General features: G+C 43.2%; 1 protein-coding gene across 1 annotated transcript in view; it reads right to left on the bottom strand.

The window, feature by feature from the left end:
- PDZD2 (PDZ domain containing 2) overlaps nucleotides 1-6,060 on the bottom strand; it is a 430,456-nt gene extending 424,396 nt beyond the window's left edge. Inside the window, exon 1 of the mRNA XM_077462905.1 lies at nucleotides 5,952-6,060. The gene's annotated coding sequence lies outside the window, so the exon portion shown is untranslated. The remainder of the gene's footprint in view (nucleotides 1-5,951) is intronic.
- Nucleotides 6,061-21,080: the final 15,020 nt, after the last annotated feature.

The following is a 21,080-nucleotide window of genomic DNA, read 5'->3' as shown; positions in this document are numbered from 1 at the left end:
TCAGAGAGTGGTTCGCCCCATTCTGAATGTAAAGTTTCAAGCACTTTGACCCTTGGGCCTACCATACAGTGGGTTGCAATACTTATCAGTTATGCTGTGGATCTCCTTTAAAAAAAAAAAAAAAAAAAAAAAAAGAGCTATAGCTAGCTGGTAAGTGGCAGTCATTTTATTGGTGGAGGATCTTTCCTTGGTGTACCCTGTCACATCTTTGAGGGTGTCGTGTGTGGTGTCACTACTGAGGGCTGAAGAACCATCTTTCAATCTTTGCTGTGGACGAACGTTATTATATATACATTTTCACTGTCTGTTTACTATATTTAAGGAATCGTGCTGGACATTGATTTTTTGATATACAACACAACACATTTGTTTCACACTGATATCTAATTGCACAGTAGGATCAGGGCTCAAGTCCTGCGGGAACGCATGGGAATGGAGTTCCTGTACTTTTTCCACAACAGGAACTCAGTTTCCGTTAGCAGCCGTGTCCTGCAAGACTTTGAAGTATGTGAGCTGTGTGGCAGGTGCTACACCAGCAGCCGCCGACACAGCTCGCAATAGTAAGTGCCGCACACCTGACCATTCAGGCATTGCCAGTAGGGGGCACCATGACAGCTTCCTCTTCGATCTACCTGTCAATCACAGCTAGCTGACGGGTAGATCAGGTCCCTGCTGCTAAGAGATTGTATTTAGTCAGATCTCTCGTGATGCGCTCCTCCCCGCTGGCCCCTCCCGATTTTCAGTCTCCTGCATACTTGCTCTGTGTGCCCCACTGAATCCCCCTCCTCTATCTTCAGTGCCATATGATGAGAGAACCCAGAGGAGGAGCACAGCTATTCTGCTCACAGGACATGCAGGGAGAGAGGTGAGCCGAGGGAGGAACATCAGTTTGGGGTGGTAAGCTGAGCACAATACCTGGCAAAGTTTAATGCCAGGAGAGAAGTTTATGTGGAAATATGTGAAGGGTTGGAATAGCAGCGAGTGTGTGTTGGAGCCCTGCAGAGTTTGCAGCCCCCCAAGCTAACATACATCTCCTAAGCAGGAACACATCACTATCTCCCCAAGTATTCTGTCCAGATATTGTGCAGTTAATTTATGACCTTTCCGTTTAACCCTGTGTTATCCAAACTCTGTTCAATGAAAAGTGTAAACTCACCACATAAACACTCTATATACAAAATAACATTCCCCAATAAAGATCAGAACATGATGTTCACATTTGCATGGAAGCACAATTGAATGAATGCCGAGCATTCAGAAAATTACTGTATTTATGTTTATTGAGGATTGTTTTTTTTTTTTTTTTTATGTACTAACCCTTAAGCTTCATACACACAATACGAAAATTGGATGTAAAATACAACTTTTGAAGCGTTCGTGAATATGAGCGTATCTTTTTTTTTTTTTTTGGTAGGGGAGTGGATCTTGGGTGGGAGTTCCCACACTTTTTTCCCCAGGACTTGACCCCTGAGTAGGATCATTATTCTAATCAATGTATTTTGATTTTTCAGTATGGACTTTATTTATGAAATAGGTATTTAATATTCACATATATTTTGTAGGTTTTAGCGCAGCTTTTTTTTTTTTTATTGTTTATTGTGTGCATCTCACATTAAGTTGTAGCAGGAACTGTTTATCAATTTTGTTTAATTTCAAATTTAGTATTTTTCACTATGGTATTTTTTGAGAGATCACTAGACAGCGCTGTATTACCACGATTTTATTTTCTACACAGCCATTAATGTCTAAACTGCTGGCAACAAGAGTGAGTACACCCTAAGTGAAAATGTCCAAATTGGGCCCAATTAGCCATCTTCCTTCCCCGGCCTCATGTAACTCGTTAGTGTTACAAGGTCTCAGGTGTGAATGGGGAGTGGTGTCTTAACCCTCTTGGGCATGAAGTTCATCTGAGCTTCACACTGACGACATCACGGAGCTGGTGGATGTTAGAGACCTTGCGCTCCCCCACCTTCCGTTTGAGGATGACCCACAGATTTTCAATAGGGTTTAAGTCTGGAGACATGCTTCAACAGTCCATCACCTTTACCCTCAGCTTCTTTAGTAAGGCAGTGGTTGTCTTGGAGGTGTTTGGAGTCGTTATGTTGGAATACTGCCCTGCGGCCCAGTCTCCGAACGGAGGGGATCATGCTCTTCTTAAGTATGTCACAGTACATGTTGGCATACATGGTTCCCTCAATGAACTGTAGCTCCCCAGTACCGGCAGCACTCATGCAGCCCCAGACCAGGACACTCCCACCACCATGCTTCACTGTAGGAAAGACACACTTGTCTTTGTACTCCTTACCTGGTTGCCGCCACACATGCCTGACACCATCTGGACCAAATAAGTTTATCTCGTTTTCATCAGACCACGGGACATGGTTCCAGTAATCCATGTCCTTAGTCTGCTTGTCTTTAGCAAACTGCTTGCTGGCTTTCTTGTGCATCATCTTTAGAAGAGGCTTCCTTCTGGCATGACAGCCATGCAGACCAATTTGATGCAGTGTGCGGCGTATGGTCTGAGCACTGACAGGCTGACCCCCCCACCCCTTCAACCTCTGCAGCCATGCTGGCAGCACTCATACGTCTATTTCCCAAGGACAGCCTCTAGATATGACGCTGAGCATGTGCACTCAACTTCTTTGGTCGATCATAGTGAGGCCTTTTCTGAGTGGAACCTGTCCTGTTAAACAGCTGTATGGGCTTGGCCATTGTGCTACAGATCAGTTTCAGAGTCAATCTTCTTATAGCCTAGACCATCTTTATGTAGAGCAACAGTTCTTTTTTTTAGTTCTTCAGAGAGTTCTTTGCCATGAGGTGCCATGTTGAACTTCCAGTGACCAGTATGAGAGAGTGAGAGTTAGAACACCAAATTTAACACACCTGCTCCCCATTCACACCTGAGAATTTGGACATTTTCACTTAGGGGTGTACTCACTTTTGTTGCCTGTGGTTTAGACTTTAATGGTTGTGTGTTGAGTTATTTTGAGGGGACAGCAAATTTACACTGTTATACAAGCTGTACACTCACTACTTTACATTGTAGCAAAGTGTAATTTCTTCAGTGTTGTCACATGAAAAGATAATAAAATAATATTTACAAAAATGTGAGGGGTGTACTCACTTTTGTGGTATACTGTATATGTAGGCACACATGCATGCTTAAATGTTTAGGTTGCACTTGCACACCCTAATGCAATAGGCTGCGACACCTATGACATACCGCCCAACTTTTTGATATGGGAACGAGGGACACCTATTAGTAAAACTATGTAGGCATATTATTATTATACAGGCTTTATATAGCGCCGACGGTTTATGCAGCGCTTTACAACATTAGGGCATACATTACAATACAATTCAAGACAGGGAGAATCAGAGGGTCCTGCCCATCTGAGGGCCCTGCCCATCTGAGGGCCCTGCCCATCTGACGGCCCTGCCCATCAGAGCTTACAATCTAGGAGGGAAGGACATGCCACGTTAACCACTTTCTACTCCGCCCATAATCAAAATGACACCCACAGGAAGGATCAGCCATCCTGAGAGAGCATCATATGACGTCCTGGGCTTCCCGCCGCGTCACAAGGGAGCTGGTGCTCACGCTCGCTGGGCACCCGTGATTGCCGGTAACAGAGCCAGGATGTGGATCTGTGTGTGTAAACACACAGATCTACGTCCTGTCAGGGGAGAGGAGACCGATCGTGTGTCCCCAGTACAGAGGAACACTCTCCTCCCCTTGTGAGTCCCCTCCGCTTACAGTTGGAATCACTCCCTAGGTAACACATTTAGCCCCTTGATTGCCCCCTAGTGTTAAGCCCTTCACTGCCAATATATATATATATATATATATATATATATATATATATATATATATATATATATATATATATATATATATAGACACATACACATACCTATACACACACACATATATACACTCTAAACTGAGGAAAATATTTGTTTTTGCTTTTTAAAAATTGGGATATTTATTATAGCAAAACTTGTTACTTGTCTTGTTTATAGTGCAAGAATTAAAAAAAAAAAGCAGAGGTGCCCAAAAGAAACCTCTATTTGTGGGGGAAAAAAATAAAAAATCATTCGAAATGCGACAGCGCTGTAAACCGAAAATTGGCCTGGGCAGGAAGGGGGTGAAAATGCCCTGTATTGAAGTAAAGGAGAATTATTTGGAGAAAAAAAAAGGTTTGCTTAAGCCCACAAGTGCTTTATTACCACTACTATTCCTTTATATTGGCTTTAGAAAATCTCAGCTACTTTGTTAGGTACACTTGTTCAATTTCTTGATAACACATATTGCTAATCAGCCAATCACATGGCAGCAACTCAATGCATTTAGGCACAAAGACGTAGTGAAGACAACTTGCTGAAGTTCAAAACGAGCATCAGAATGCGGAAGAAAGGGGATTTAAGCGACTTTGAACGTGGCATGGTTGTTAGTGCCAGACGGGCCAGCTTGAGCATTTCAAAAACTGCTGATCTACCAGGATTTTCACACACAACCATCTCGGGTTTATATAGAATGGTCCAAAAAAAAGAGAAAATATCCAGTGAGCAGCAGTTGTGTGGAGGAAAATGCCTTGTTGGTGTCGGAGGAGAATGGGCAGACTGGTTCGATATGATAGAAAGGCAACAATAACTGGTTACAACCAAGGTATGCAGAATACCATCTCTGAACGCACAACACATCGAACATTGAAGCAGATTGACTACAGCAGCAGAAGACCACACCGGGTGCCACTCCTGTCAGCTAATAACAGGAAATGGAGGTTACAATTTGCACAGGATCACCAAAATTGGACAATAGAAGCTTGGAAAAACATTGCCTGGTCTGAGGAGTCTTGATTTCAGCTGTGACATTCAGATGGAGGGGTCAGAATTTGGCGTAAACAACATGAAAGCATGGATCCATCCTGCTTTGTATCAATGGTTCAGGCTGGTGGTGGTGCAATGGTGTGGGGGGAGGGGGGGTATTTTCTTGGCACACTGGGACCTCCTAGTACCACTTGAGCATCTTTTAAACACCACGACCTACCTGAGTATTGTTGCTGACCATGTCCATCCCTTTATGACTACAGTGTCCCCATCTTCTGATGGCTCCTTCCAGCAGGATAATGCACCATGTCACAAAGCTCCAATCATCTCACCACTGGACAATGAGGTCACTGGACTCCAATGGCCTCCACACTCACCAGATCTCATCCAATGGCCTCCACACTCACCAGATCTCAATCGAATAGAGCACCTTTGGGATGTGGTGGAAAGGGAGATTGGCATCATGGATGTGCAGCCGACAAATCTGCAACAACTGTGTGATGATATCATGTCACTATGGACCAAAATCTCTGAAGAAGGTTTCCAACACCTTGTAGAATCTCTGCCATGAAGAATGAAGGCAGTTCTGAAGGCAAAAGGGGTCCAACCCAGTACTAGTAAGGTGTACCCAATAAAGTGGCCGGTGAGTGTATATGTCTGTAAACCGCTGTTAAATTGACATCGCTATACAAGTACCTGTATTGCATAAAAGTCTATGGAGCTGAAGGGTGGAAGCCCCTCACAATGAACAAAGATGTTGGGGCAAAGCCACACAAGATGTCCTTCCTTCTGTACTCAGCGTGTACAGAGCCCCCGGGATCCACGTTAATACCCAGCTCAGCGAGCGCTGAAGGTCTGCCATCGTTTACTCTTTATAAGCTGTAGTGATTGAAGCTTAGCCAAAACCTTCAGCTTGTCCGCCAGCAGACATGAAAATAGAGATCCTGCTCAGCCCGCTGTCTCTGGGGGTAATGCAAGGCAGAGGCCACTAGATGGAGTACTTCTTGCTCAAGTTTCATAGAGCTGAACTCCAGACAGACAAAACCGTATTTAAACTCAAAAGTCACAAAGAATACAAATCCACTGTGTGCACCAAATGCATTCATAAATCCAGTTATTACCTTGTAAAAATAGGAGTGGCGTCATCATCACTGTGCTGTACAGAGAGCAGAGCTGTGGGAGGGTCCAGAAAGGTACCGGAGGGGGCGGAGACCAGACCTGTCAGCCTGCACAAAGAGAGAGCAGCAGTGAGCGGTCTTTATTATAGAAGATCTGGCAGGGAAAAGTCTCACATTGGATTACTGCACAGATCTGGAATACACACACACACACACACACACACACACACACACACACACACACCCCCCTCTTGTATTTACACAACAAATATTTACTTATCCCGGAGTTCAGCTTTAACCTTTTTACTGCCACCGACATAAAGCAGCAGGGGTTTTTACACAGCCGTCGGTTCGCTTTCTGTGAGCCCCAGAGCATGCACCTCCCTCGTCCTTCCCACCTGCAGGCTTGGGACCCACATGTGTGTTGCTGGGAGGAAGGGAGGGAGACCAGCAAACACATATTCACCGATCTCCCCTAACAAGAATGAACCCAGATGCAATGTGCAAGACATCACTCCGGGTGTCACTTTTGCTGGCGTTTGCGGCCAGGGAAGAAGCTAATGAATCGCAATCAGTGCTTCATTAGCCTCAAAATAAGGCAGGTGAAACATCAGAGGTCCACAAGACACCTGATGTCTCATTAAAGTGTAAATCCTCACGTGTAAAACAACCCATTAAGTTTACAAAAGAACTGAAAGGCAAAATATTGATGTATAGATAGATTTTTATAAATGCCTTTCTCCCCCCCCCCCCCCCCCCTTTTTTTTATTTTATAGGTGATCACATTCCCTGTGTTCTCAGCTGCGTAAGAGCTAGCGAAGGAGAAGGAGAAACAGCGGCACACTGGTCTTCCCAGTGAGTGACTGTGCGGGGGAGGGGGGGGGGGATGGTGTCAGCACAAGTCTGATCAATGGAGGAGAGCAGGCAGAGTTCCCAGCACAGCCAGAAACCGGACCCTGCTGTGCTCTCCTGCTTAGTGTGATCAGTATGTAGGTAACAGGAAAGCAGAGGAACTAGCAGGGACACCAGGGATTTCACACCAAGGAAGCAATACAAAGGATACGTTCTCATACAGATACATGGTACAGCAGGCACATATTTTGAAATGTTGGGTTTGCCTACGCTTAGAATTTGACTTACAAATATTTAATATTGTTTTGGGAGTTATGTAATCTTCAGGTCTAAATTATTATTTTTTAAATCACTTAGGGACCGGCCCTGCCACAATATATGTAAGTAGGGTGGTCCATAAGTGCATAACCACATACTTGTACACAATCGTTCTTTCTCAGGTGTGCCCTGACGGAGACCCGCTCTCGCTGTGATTGGACACAGCAGGAGCCTATCAGTGGGTCCAGCGCACCTGATGTCCGCCAGGACCCACTGATCATTCGAGAAAGAGAACGGCGGCCTGCCTATGTAAATAAGGCAGATTGCTGTTCTGTTAGAGGGGAAGACGAAAATCGTGTGTTTCTCCCAAGCAGGAACACTGATTTCTGTCTCTCCCCCCCCCCACACAGTTAACACTCCCAGGGAACACATTTAAACCTTGGATCGCTCCTGATGTTAACCCCCTTCCCTGCCAGTGCCATTAGTACAGTGACGGTGCATTTTTTTCTAGCACTTATCACTGTATTGGTGTCACTGGTCCCCAAAAAGTGTCACTTAGTCTTAGATTTGTCAACCGCAATGTCGCATTCCCGAACAGAGGAACAAAAAAAAAAAAAAAAAGAAGCTGATCGCCATTACTAAAAAAATTAAAATGACAAACCTATCCCATAGTTTGTAGACGCTATAACTTTTGTGCAAGCCAATCAATATACACTTATTGGGATTTTTTTCTCCAAAAATACATAGCAGAAAGGCCTAAATTAATGAAGAAATTAGATTTTTTACTAGATGCGTTTTATAGCAGAAAGTAAGACAAAAAAAATTTCAGGCAGATTGAGGCAGATTGTGGGCACTGCTGGGTGGCACTGTGGGCACTGCTGGGTGGCACTGTGGGCACTGCTGGGTGGCACTGTGAGCACTTTTTTAATGAGGTGGCACTGGCAGGGGGCAGGTGGGCACTGGCAGGGCTGGCCGTGATCGGGACTGATGTCCCGATCACGGCCACCGGTGATCGGGACTGATGTCCCGATCACGGCCACCGGTGATCGGCTCTTTTTTTTTCTCCTCGCGCTGACAGCGCGAGGAGGAATAATAGGCGATTACCGGCTCCGTTGTATCACATGATCAGCAGTCATTGGCTGACAGCTGATCACGTGGTAAGGGGTCGGGATCGACCCCTTTCTCGGATCAGTGATCAGGCGAGTCTCAGACTCGCCGATCACAGAGCGCGCCGCGCCCCCTGAGGCCGCTTGTGCACGGGACGAAGTCAATAGATTCGGCTATAGCGCAGGTCTCTAGTGGTTAAATGGACTGCAGTGCAAATCAAAATGCACTAAAAATGCCCAGGTGTGAATCCAGCCTAACACAGAAAACAGGAGTTGCTGTAAGACGGTGACAACGTCATCGTGTCTTTATGGTAGAGGGGTCAGACCCAAACTACAGCAGGGAACTCCATGCAGCGGACTCTCCAACACATGAAAGAACATGTAAGAACGGGACATGATGCAATTTAATCAAATTACAGGTGGCAGTTGAACATTTCCTAAAAAAATTTTAAATAAATAAAAACCACACACCTTTTCTTTTATAAATCCGTAGCTAGGTGAAAGCCTAATTAAAGGCTTTTACTGGGTTTTCTGCGTTATCCTATTAGGCTGGTTATTAAGGCCCTCGGATTAGATCGGAGAAATGCGCTGGGAATGGCGGCTCAGGCCTTGGGGTATTATGGCGCACCATCCACCAATAAGCGCAGGAGGTACGAGCCAACTGCCAGTAAAGGTTAATGAAAACCTCGCTGATGCTTGTCAGCAAAAAAAAAAAAAAAAAAAGAAGAAGGATATCGCAGCGCCGGTGACAGGCAACAAAAAAGATTGTGCTTAGAAATGATTAATCCTTTAGCTGCTGGAGCTCAACCTACAGACAACTAATACAAATCAATAAAATCTTTATTAAAGAAGAATAATGAGAATAATAATAATAAATAAAAAAGGTTTTATTTAACTTCAGTAATTTTTTCATCTCGCCATCTATTAAATCTTCTGCCCTTGTTGGTTTAACATTGGATAGTAAAACAGGGATATTTATGCAGCATATTTGTAAAGTACAGAATTGCAGTGTGTATATATATATATACATATATAAATAAAATATGCAGTGGTTGGTGGGAAGCTTCAGAATGGCAAAGATGTTTTTATTACAAATTATGTGAGAAGACTGCAATTCCTCTTTAAATACACAAAACCATAAATCATGTAACACAGAACCGATAGAATGTAAAAGGGTCCAAATGTATATGTAAAGGGTCTGTTTTGTAATGCAGCCAGGACTGATAGAACTCAAGATCTCAGTGCAGCACAGGCAGATTTCTGGCAGGATCACCATTTTTCTATACTGCAACATTTTTTCCCCCACAAAACATGTAGAAATGTATCACAAGAAAACTCACCCAAGCTCTACCGCTGTAGTTAGTTAGAAGAAGGCGGCGAAGAAGAAGAAGAAGGCGGCGGAGAAGAAGGCGGCAGAGAAGAAGAAGAAGGCGGCGAAGAAGAAGAAGAAGGCGGCGGCGGCGGAGAAGAAGAAGAAGAAGAAGAAGAAGGCGGCAGAAGAAGAAGAAGAAGAAGAAGAAGGCGGCGAAGAAGAAGAAGGCGGCGAAGAAGAAGAAGGCGGCGAAGAAGAAGAAGAAGAAGGCGGCGAAGAAGAAGAAGGCGGCGAAGAAGAAGAAGAAGAAGAAGGCGGCGAAGAAGAAGAAGAAGAAGAAGGCGGCGAAGAAGAAGAAGAAGAAGAAGGCGGCGAAGAAGAAGAAGGCGGCGAAGAAGAAGAAGGCGGCGAAGAAGAAGAAGGCGGCGAAGAAGAAGAAGGCGGCGAAGAAGAAGAAGGCGGCGAAGAAGAAGAAGAAGAAGGCGGCGAAGAAGGCGGCGAAGAAGAAGAAGGCGGCGAAGAAGAAGAAGGCGGCGAAGAAGAAGAAGAAGAAGGCGGCGAAGAAGAAGAAGAAGAAGAAGAAGGCGGCGAAGAAGAAGAAGAAGAAGGCGGCGAAGAAGAAGGCGGCGAAGAAGAAGGCGGCGAAGAAGAAGGCGGCGAAGAAGAAGGCGGCGGCGAAGAAGAAGAAGGCGGCGGCGAAGAAGAAGGCGGCGGCGAAGAAGAAGGCGGCGAAGAAGAAGAAGGCGGCGAAGAAGAAGAAGGCGGCGGCGAAGAAGAAGAAGGCGGCGGCGAAGAAGAAGGCGGCGGCGAAGAAGAAGGCGGCGGCGAAGAAGAAGAAGGCGGCGAAGAAGAAGAAGGCGGCGAAGAAGAAGAAGAAGAAGAAGGCGGCGAAGAAGAAGAAGAAGAAGGCGGCGAAGAAGAAGAAGAAGGCGGCGAAGAAGAAGAAGAAGGCGGCGAAGAAGAAGAAGAAGGCGGCGAAGAAGAAGAAGAAGAAGAAGAAGAAGGCGGCGAAGAAGGCGGCGGCGAAGAAGGCGGCGAAGAAGAAGAAAAAGAAGAAAAAGAAGAAGGCGGCGAAGAAGAAGAAGGCGGCGAAGAAGAAAGAAAGAAAGAAAGAAAGAAAGAAAGAAAGAAAGAAAGAAAGAAAGAGGAAGGAGGAAAGGAAGGAAGAGGAAGGAGGAAAGGAAGGAAGAAGAAAGAAGGGGTCTGCTCTGTTCAAATCCATTACACAGAGCAGGTATGTTTTTTTAAAAAAAAACACAAGCCTTTAGTATCACTTTAAGCTGAACTCCAGCCTTGCTTTCATACTTGCAGAGTTGTACTGACATTGCCTACAACGATTTCACTGCACACTGTGAGCCTTTAACAGTATGCATTTGAAGCTGCCCCCCCTTATTTCCTGCCTGAAGAACATCCAGCATAATCTACACTTTTCCTTCCCATCCCGACTGTCCCTGGATCTCCCCTTTCATACATTATGATTTCAGTCATTTTAACCATGGAGTCTCACTCAAGGTGGTCTGCAAGTAATTGACAATTGCCCAAGAAGGCATTTTGATATTTGCAAACCTCCTTCCAAGATCTAGCCTACATCGAGGCCGAGGGCTCTTGGGAGGAGAACTGAGGCAAGGTGCTTGATGCTTTCAGGACTCTCCCACCAGCCATGATCTGCCTGAATTGCATAGACAAAAACAGAGCCCCGGTAGAGGACATCACTGGACCTAAAATGAGGTGTGTAATGAAAAACAGAGAGAGTTGTAATAGAATGCGTCATTAGCATGGTAAAGGAGAGGGAAGGGGGTGAGGAACCAGGGAAAGAAAAATAAGCAGATTAAACTTTATCTTCTGCCATCAGTGTTTTGTTGGGGGTATTTCCCTTTAGAGCCCAAAAAGGACAAAACAGAAAAAGGGAGAAGAAAAGTTATGGTGTGAGGGAAAGAAGAAGGAGAGTTTCCTCAACAGGTAGGCAGACAGCAATAAAAACCTGGCATGGAGTCTAACACCTCACTGGTCCATCAAACCCCAGACCACCACATTTCAGCTAGAGACATGCTTAAAACACAAATAAATACAAAATAAAATTTACTGTTTCCATTTGGCATGTTCTACTGTACAAAGGCTCTGGAAGCCATTCCCATACCATTATTACACTGGGCTCGTAGTATGATGCATTCAATTAGGAGCCCCAATCTTACACATCGGTAAGGAATTTGGTGCATCCCAATGAAAGTAAATATAAGCCACATGTTACCAACAGCCACAACGAACTTGGCCCCATTCCAGCTGTATTAATGAAGGGAGTTCCTCCGGGGTCAGAGGCGTTTGGCTGAAGGGCAGTGATTTGGGGACAGTTTCACCATCAAAGTTCTGGAAGAGGTCCAGAAAGGAAGTAGTGGTGGAAATCATAGATTCAAGAATACAGCAGTGACGGTGAGATAAAGCGTGTGATTAGAGTCTAGAGTGCAAAGTGAAGAGAACCATGGACTTTTTAGGTTTGTATAAAAAAAAAAATAAACACACAACAACTTTTATTAAACCTATTAAAAGAATTGTTACAAAAATGTAAAAAAAAAAAAAAAAACAAACTCAAAATTAAGCTACTGATGATGTCAGTAGATCCAACCCAATCCTGGAATAGTATTATTGTATGAGCCAAGGTGATGTAGGGCTGTCAACGTCCAGAAAGGATTGGCTTAAAATTGATTGGAGCTCAACATGTTTCGTGCCAAAGTGTTATATATATATATATATATATATATATATATATATATATATATATATATATATAGATAGATAGATAGATAGATAGATAGATAGATAGATAGATAGATAGATAGATAGATAGATAAACCCTGTTTAATAATTATCATCCTGTATAATAAGTAGTCACTGAGATCTGATTGCTTACCAATTGTCTCTGGGGAGCTCAGCTGTCAGTAATAGATGGGATTGAGAGCCAGCAAAAGTGGTGGCCGGTGGCTCTCAAAGGGGGACATTTACAATGGGTATAGAAAAGGATTGCGCACCCCCCTCCCCTTTTAAAATAATCACATTATGAGAGGTTTTTTTTTTGGTTTTTGTTTTTAAATCCAGCTGTATTTACTCAATGCAACTTAACACATCCAAGTGAAAGATAAAAAAAAAATAAAAAAATTCTAACTTTTTTGTTTTTTTTACAAAAAAGTTAAACAGAATCAGAGAGTTGTAAAAGGATCAACTCCTCCTAAATGGGCTTGTAAACTCAATCAGGTTTAGCCAATCACCTTTTCAATGGCACACAAAGCCATTTGACTTTCAACAGTGATCAGCTGTAGTCATTTTGATTAGCTCACCATTATAAAAGCTTTCCTGGAACATTTCTGTCCCTGGTAGTGCAACTGAAGCAAAACAATCAACTATGGGTGGCAAGAAGGTGTCAAAAGATTTTTGAGATAAAAATTGTGGACAGGCACAAGTCAGGAGATGGATACAAAAAAAATGTCAAAGGCTTTATCAATGCTTCTAAGAACAGTGAAGTCTATTAAGAATTGAAAGGTATTTGGTACAACACAGATCCTCCCTGGATCAGGACGTCGGTCTAAATTGGATAAAAGAGCCAGGAGGAAACTAGTCAGAGAGGCTACCAAGAGGCCTACAGCAACTCTGAAGCAGATGCAATAATTTAATGACAAAGAGTGGTCATTGTGCCCACGGGACAACAATATTACAAATTCTCCACAAATGTGGCTTGTATGGGAGGGTTGCAAGAAACAAAAAAAAAAAAAAAAAAAGCCACTGCTCAAGAAAGGCCACTAAAAAGTTGTCAAATCAGGTTTACCTTCCAACATGACAATGACCCAAAGCACACAGCAAAAATGACCACACAGTGGTTGAAGGAGAATAAGGGTGAATGTCCTTGCATGGCCTAGTCCAGTGATGGTGAACCTTGGCACCCCAGATGTTTTGGAATGACATTTCTCATGATGCTTAACTACACTGCAGAGTGCATAAGCATTATGGGAATTGTAGTTCCAAAATATCTGGGGCGCCAAGGTTCGCCATCACTGGCCTAGTCAGAGCCCAGACTTAAACTCCATTACAAATCCGTGGAATGACTTGAAGACTGCAGTCCACAAGCAGTCACCATCAAATTTAACTAAACTTGAGCAACTCTGCAGAGAAGAGTGGGAAAATACTGTAAAGTCTAGATGTGCAAAGTTAGAAGAGACAAATCAACAGACTAAAGGCTGTAATTAAAGCAAAAGGTGGTTCAACTAGAATACTGACACAAGGGGGTGATCCTTTTTCCAACTCAGTGATTCAGGTTTTTTGGGTTTTTTTTTGTTTTGTTTCTGACATGAGGATGTTCTAAGTTGCACTGAATTAATACAGCTGGATAAAAACCAAAAATGTGTCTAATATTGCAGGCTGCAAAGCAACAAAATGTGATTTTAAAAGGGGGCGATTCTTTTCTATGCCTACTGTATATACAGGTAGCAGGCTATATCATATAGCGATCACATGATTGGGAACTACTCTGATGGCTTCCTAATTGTCATTGGAGATCACAGATGTTAGCGAAAGATGGAACTGTGAGCCAGTAGCGACTCAAAGTGGTGGCTGTCAAAGCGGGGGTCCTTTACATAAAGGCTGTTGGCAGGAGGGGGTTATGTCATCATTGACATAGTAATCACATGGTTGGGAATCACTGATGACTTCTCAATTGTCAGTGGGGGTCACAGCTATCAGTAATAGATGGGATTGAGAGCCAGCAGCCACTCAAACTGGTGACTCTCAAAACGGGGGACATTAATATTCAGGGTGTGGGAAGAAAGGGGTTAAAAATATATAAAATTACTTTCAAAATGACCTTAACATGTTAAAGCTTAAAATGATATTTCAGCATTCTGTTTACATATATTTAAATTTTTCCTCTTTAAAAACCAAACAAAAAAATGATATTTCCTTCATTATGATTCTATAAGCAGAGGAAACTCCTTGTATGTGGATGTTAGACCCCCATCCCTCCTACACTTTGGAAGGAAGCAACCTTCTCTGAAACTTTACTGACATCACCGCTCAAGGAGATTTTATAGTCAATTAAGTTAATTGCTTGCAGCCGTGATATCGCAAGGGTAGGACAAACCATTCCAAATACATTACTCTTCATAGGAAATTGCTCTCAGTACATTTCTTTGCTGGGGAAATTCGCTAGGTAACTACAAAGTGACAACTGCCATAACTGTATCAACCACTACAAAGGAGGGCAATTATATCGTGTCAACTCAAATCTATATTCCTGCTCTTTAAACTGAGGTCCATCGTCAGTGTCTTCCTTTTACTTTATTAATCCCCCCCCCCATCTGCATTCACATTCAGACCTGCACTGGAAAACCTCAGCTAGAGATTGAAAGTCTGAGACTGACTGGGTGTCGAGTACTGCACAGGCAGTTTTTATTTCTTCAAGTGATGCCCTCACATTGCCCAGTTAAGGCAAATGACCCACTTTATACTTACTAAGCCACACTGGTTTGTAACCTTCCCACTAAAGCGTACCAAGTTCTGGTGGCAGCTGCTGCTGGTGCATAGACTGGGGGAGTGTTGTCATGACCCACCCCAATTTACAGGCTTTGGAGCTGGCGATCGTCCGAAGACTTTGAGATATTGCCTGCAGCAAAGCTGGATGCTGCGCCTGTCCCTCCCCTAGAGGGACGCACCGTAGCTGTATGACCCCATGTGCAAGGGGCTGTACAAAGTGTTACCAGCATTTAGGGCTCTGGACATTCAGAAGTGAGGTTCCAGAACACAGGCCTTCTGTTTTCCAGAACCTAGTCCCTGAATGGACAGGGCTCTCAACACCGGTAGAACTTGGTGCAGTTACAGACTCATAGGGTAAACACTATGTGCAAATAGTGCTTGCAATATGATATATAAAAAACACATAGTATTTGGTTAATTGCAATGATCATAAGACTATTTTTAGGAACCCCAAAATGGATTCCTATGTGCAACTAACATCAACTGTCAGATCATATACAAAAGTGTGTATATATTGTTTTTTTAGAGCAAAAGACAGTATGATGTATTACAAAGTGCTCAGTCCCAGGAAATTTGTGCAAATTGTGCAATCTTCCACATAAATAAAGTGCCTCATGCTTTTCTTCATATATTGATTTCCTCTCCAGTGCCACCTATTCAGTGTATGTGTGTTAAAGGTCCCTACTCACCAGATGTAGTTGACCCTCTTGTCATATGACAGAGAGGCGGCACTTGTCATATGACAGAGAGGCGGCAAAAATCCTTTGGTGGTCTCACAGACCGGTGGTCACCTAAGATGTTTGCAACTTCTGAAGATGCTACGTGGTGACGAAATGCGTCAAGTTTGAACGCACAGTATATAGACCCATACACAGCTTGAATGCACAACGGAGCATAGTGGCCCACAGCGCCCGTTGTTCATTGGGATGCCCATATTTTCTCTTGTTGCATTACTTCATTGTATGTAACCAGCTACAGGATTTATTTTTTATAAAAATTGGAACTTTTCACACTATGAGAGGCCCGTCTTTCTCCGTTTTTTCCTTAATCAACTCCACATGCTTCGAGAATCCATTGTGAGAAAGGGACCTGGAGGTGGCCACGGGTCTGAGACCACCAAAGTGAATTTGGACTCCTCTTGGTTATATGACAAGAGGGTCAACTGCAACTGGTGAGTAGGGGCCCTCATCACACACACACACACACACAGTGAATTGGTGGCGCTGGTGAGGAAATCAATGTATGAAGAAAAGAACAAAACACTAAGTGGAAGATTGTACAAATTTACTGGGACTGAGCACTTCGTAATACGTCATACTGTTCTGAAAAACAATTTGAGATACACACACACTTTGTATGCGATCTGACATTTATTAATTGAGGTTAGTTGCACATAGGAATCCATTTTGGGGGTTTATTTAATAAAGGCAAATCCACTTTGCACTGCAAGTGCACTTGGAAGTACAGTCGCTGTAAATCTGAGGGGGACGTGCAAGAAAAAAAAAAAAACAAAAAAAAAAAAAAAAACAGCATTTTGCTTGCACACGATTGGATGAAATCAGCAGAGCTTCCCCTCAGATCTACAGCGACTGCACTTCCAAGTGCACTTGTAGTGCAAAAGGAGATTTGCCTTTAGTAAATCAACCCCTCATTCCAACAGTATTTGGTTAATTGCACTGGTCATAGGTTTATATATCTATTATATTTCAAGCACTATTAGCACATAGGGTTTACCTTATGAGCCTGTATTTGTAAGCCAATACCCAACGGTTTGGAATAGCAGCTGCGTTGAGATATTATTGGCACAAGTCAATTTATTAATTTGAACCTCGTACAGTGTTTAGCTCCATCATGATGACGTCAAACTCAACCTCCAAAACGCATAGGGCGGAGCTTGAGACACATCACTTCCAGCATTTGAAACCGCAGGTGGAGCACATGGAGTTAGTAGAAATTTCCGTTTCCATTCTACTTCATTTATCTGGAGATGCCCATTTATTGTGTAACTATAAATACAATAAATTAAATTACTTTTTTTATATATACTACACTGTGGTAGGCCCTTCTATCCTGATCCCTGGTGAGGGAAGTTTGTTGCAGAAAGCTTTAAAAGGTGCAGGAGCACTGTTATCCACACAGAGCAATAAGGGGATTTAGATCACCATATGGATGGAATAGAAGACATTGTTAATGGACTTTAATTTTATTTGCATACTCTATTGGAGATATAGGTTTAGGAAGGTTGTTTGTATGAACATTTCTAGACACTATGGATTTCGTTTTTTTTTTTTTTAAACTTTAGCTCCATCTTGCCATAAACTCTGACATACTACCTATTCCCTAGGCTGGACATGACACCTGTCCCTCTGGGGTACACCAAGCATCGAGAGGGACGCACCGCATCCGGACGGCCCCCATCTACAAGGGCCCCAACTCTAAAATTACAATCTCTTTATTTCAAAACATTATGTCAAACAAAACAAATTCAGTTCCATTTTAAACCAGCTTCTGTTATTTATCATCAAACACGGCCTGAGCACAGCTGCAGCTGCTTTTTCATCACTCCATGAAATGTGATCAATGCCGAGGCGGTATTAGCCATTAGCAGACCCTTAGAAGTGATGACACTTCAAAGGAGGCTTCAGAGAACGGCTCTGGCCTACAAGATGACAGAGCGACGTAGCGCCCTCCTTATCAGACCATGCCGGCCCAGCTTCAGCTGGAACTGTGGAATTTCACAGGAATCAGCACATTGCCCTTCAAGCTTCAAACACTTTTCATTTTTATCAAGAAAACCATCTCCATGTAAAAATATAATGTTGTTTATTACAGATAAATAGGGATGTAAACACAAGGCTTCCCTCTGAGAAACACTTCAAGGTTTCCAATCTGTTTAGCGTAGAACGCAGTATTCAGTATGCAGTCCTAGCCAGTATCTGATACAAGGGCGACACACGCTCCCTGTCCCATTGTCAGCAATTATACAGTAATCAAGGGAAACGTTTCCTTAGAATGCCTTCATTTCCACTTATTTCCGTTCATTTGTTTCCCAAACATTCCACATATGAACAATTGAGACGCCTGCAGCAGAAAGGCCTCTCTGACCCCATCGTGATTTCAATAGCACTTTAATCGGCCCATATGTAAATGAACCCTTTCACTACCAGAGCTGTTTTTTGCTTGTTTTTTTTAGGCCTGAAGAGTACATTAAACCCACAAAACCTTGTATTTTTTATTTTTTTTTAAAAAAGTCATCCTAGAAAATAACAAACGGTATTTCCAATTTTTTAAATCACGTGATATTGGTGCAAAGGTTTATGAAACAAAGTTTAAAGTTGGGGGGGACAAAAAAAAAAAACAAACACAACACACACCACACTAAAAGTTAATTTTAAGGCACATCAGCGTAATAGATTTGGTATACGGTAATATAAAAAAAAATTATATAATATATATATATATATATATATATATATATATATATATATATATATATATATATATATATAATATTTGGTATAATATAAAAGACGGGGTTGTGCAGGGTAAAAAGATACCCAACATGTCAGGCCTTAATAATCGCATGGGCCCGTGAAATCGCAACATTTTGAAGTTTTCCATAGACAACACTTTAAAAGCAACTACAAGTCATGCGTTGAGTTCACTATGAATAATGGATCTAGAATCATTGCTCTCACCCCGTGTGCGGCGATACGTGACATCTATAGCACAATCAACATTTTCGCGTGTATATGTGGAGGTGGGGGTCACATTTGAAGTGATGGGTGTAATTTTAGTTGTAAATTTTGTAAACTCCCCCCCCCCCCCCCATCACAAAGGGGACAAAAATTCCCCTATGCAAGCATATTTTTGAGGACAGGTTCCCTTTAATGAGCTATCAGAGGCCACCATGCCAGGTCTGTCGATAGGTGCACAGAGCGAATAGCGCATGCGGGGGGGGGGGGGGGGGGTGTATTCTTCCCAGCAGTTATGAGGCCAGGGTTGTTGTGGAAGTGCCACGGAGGCTGAAGTCTGAAATTATTTCAGGAAGAGCTAATAGTTTGGAGTATATAAGACAAAGACGGATTTGAGACCCTGCCATCAGACCAATCTGCTTTTTTGGGTTTACCGCTGTCCAGACACACAGTAACGTGCATTGTGCCCTGCAGAAGCCCACTCATCTTAGAAATATAATCAGTCTGCGAAGAGCCTCTCATGACTGTCAATGTTGTTGAAGGAGTGCCGATGTCAAGACCTCCGCTCTACACACCCAAACAAACAGTCCATGGACAGCCTCTTGTGACTGCCAATGTTGGTGAAGGAGTAGTGATGTGAGGACCTCTGCTCTACGCACCCATGTATGTAACAGCACCAATTCAAAAAGTAAGCAAAAGAAAACTAGGAGTTATCCAAAAGTAACCAATCCGATGCCATTCTTCACTTAAAAGTATAACTAAAAGCAAAAAACTTATTTTTTTTCGTTTTGGATAGAGTACAGAGAGATTTGAACGCTTGGTAAATATGTTGTCCCACGGTACCTCATAGTGTGTATGTTAAGTATATATTGTTTGCAATGCCTCAGCAGGGTGTGTTGATAGTCTTCTGTGGGGTGACCGCATACAATCTGATTCAGTTCCCACAATGTGAAAAAAATGTAAGTATTATTATTATTATTCAGGATTTATATAGAGCAAGCCATTTGCGCAGCACTTTACAACGGTAAGGCAGACAGTACAGTAAGAATCAGAGGGCCCTGCTCGTTAGAGCTTACAATCTAGGAGGGAGGGTCAAGTGAAACACAAAGGGTAATAACTGGGGGATGAGCTGATAAAGAAAATAAAAGAACAGTTGTTTGGAGAAGCCTACCTTGCCTCCACCTAAGAGAAAAAAAGTTTTCAGGGATCGCCTAAAAGTAGATAGATTTGGAGAAAGTTTGACAGATTGGGGTAGGGTATTCCAGAGGATAGGAGAGGCTCAGGAGAAGTCCTGGAGGGGAGTATGGGAGGAGGTGATAAAGGGCGCTAGAGAGCAGGAGGTCTTGGGAGGAACGAAGAGGACGATTACCGTATTTTTTGCTCCATAAGACGCACCTAGGTTTTAGAGGTTGAAAACAAGAAAAAATCATATTTTGAACCAAATGGTGTACTAAAATATTTTCCAGTGCCCATGAAATGCAGAGTGACCATTACCATAGAAAGTATTGGCAGGGTATGGCAGAGTATGGCAGGGTATTGGCAGGGTATGGCTGTGACTCCACTTGTCACAGAGCAACATTGTGGGCACTACAGATGCAGCCCACAGCGCTGTTGCCATCCGATCTCTCCCCTCCACTGTACAGATCTGTACACAGAGGGGAGAGAGGAACCGGCGCCGTCATGATGCCGGTTTGTTTACCAGTGATCGCTCCGTCATTTGACAGAGCGATCACATTGCAAACGGCGGGTGCACCAAGATGGCCGCCGCTCCGGAGCTAGGCTGAAGCCACGGCCTTTCCTAAGGCCGAGGAGTGCTCCGGAGCGTGGCGGGGGGGGGAGGTGCCAAGCGTATATTCGCACCATAAGACACAGGCACATTTTCCCCCATATTTCTGGGGGGAAGAAAGTGCGTCTTATAGTCCGAAAAATACGGTAAGTTGGTGTTTGGACTAGGCAGTGACTCCAATGCAAGTTATCCACAATGTGAAAAAAACAAAAAAAACAAAAAACACTTTTAATACAGGAATGTTGGCTTACTGAAAAGTATGTCCATGTACAGTTTAACATGCACTCAATACTTGGAGAGGGATCCTTTTGCATAAATTACTGCATCAATGTGGCATGGAATGGAGGCAATCAGCCTGTGGCACTGCTGAGGTGTTATGGAAGCCCAGGTTACTTTGATAGCGGCCTTCAGCTCTCCTGCATTGTTGGGTCTGGAGTCTCATCTTCCTCTTGACATATGGGGTTTAGGTCAGGTGAGTTTGCTGGCCAAATTAAGCACAGCGATACCATGATCATTAAACCAGGTATTGGTACTTTTGGCAGTGTGGGCAAGTGCCAAGTCCTGCTGGAAAATGAAATCAGCATCTCCATAAAGCTGGTCAGCAGAGGG

The sequence above is a fragment of the Lithobates pipiens genome, unplaced genomic scaffold (genome assembly GCF_037356315.1).
Source record: "Lithobates pipiens isolate NorthernLeopardFrog02 unplaced genomic scaffold, aLitPip1_a1.2 Scaffold_3, whole genome shotgun sequence".
Classification (NCBI taxonomy): domain Eukaryota; kingdom Metazoa; phylum Chordata; class Amphibia; order Anura; family Ranidae; genus Lithobates; species Lithobates pipiens.
Note: the sequence above shows the minus strand (reverse complement) of the source record. Positions and strands in the feature narration are given on the sequence as shown.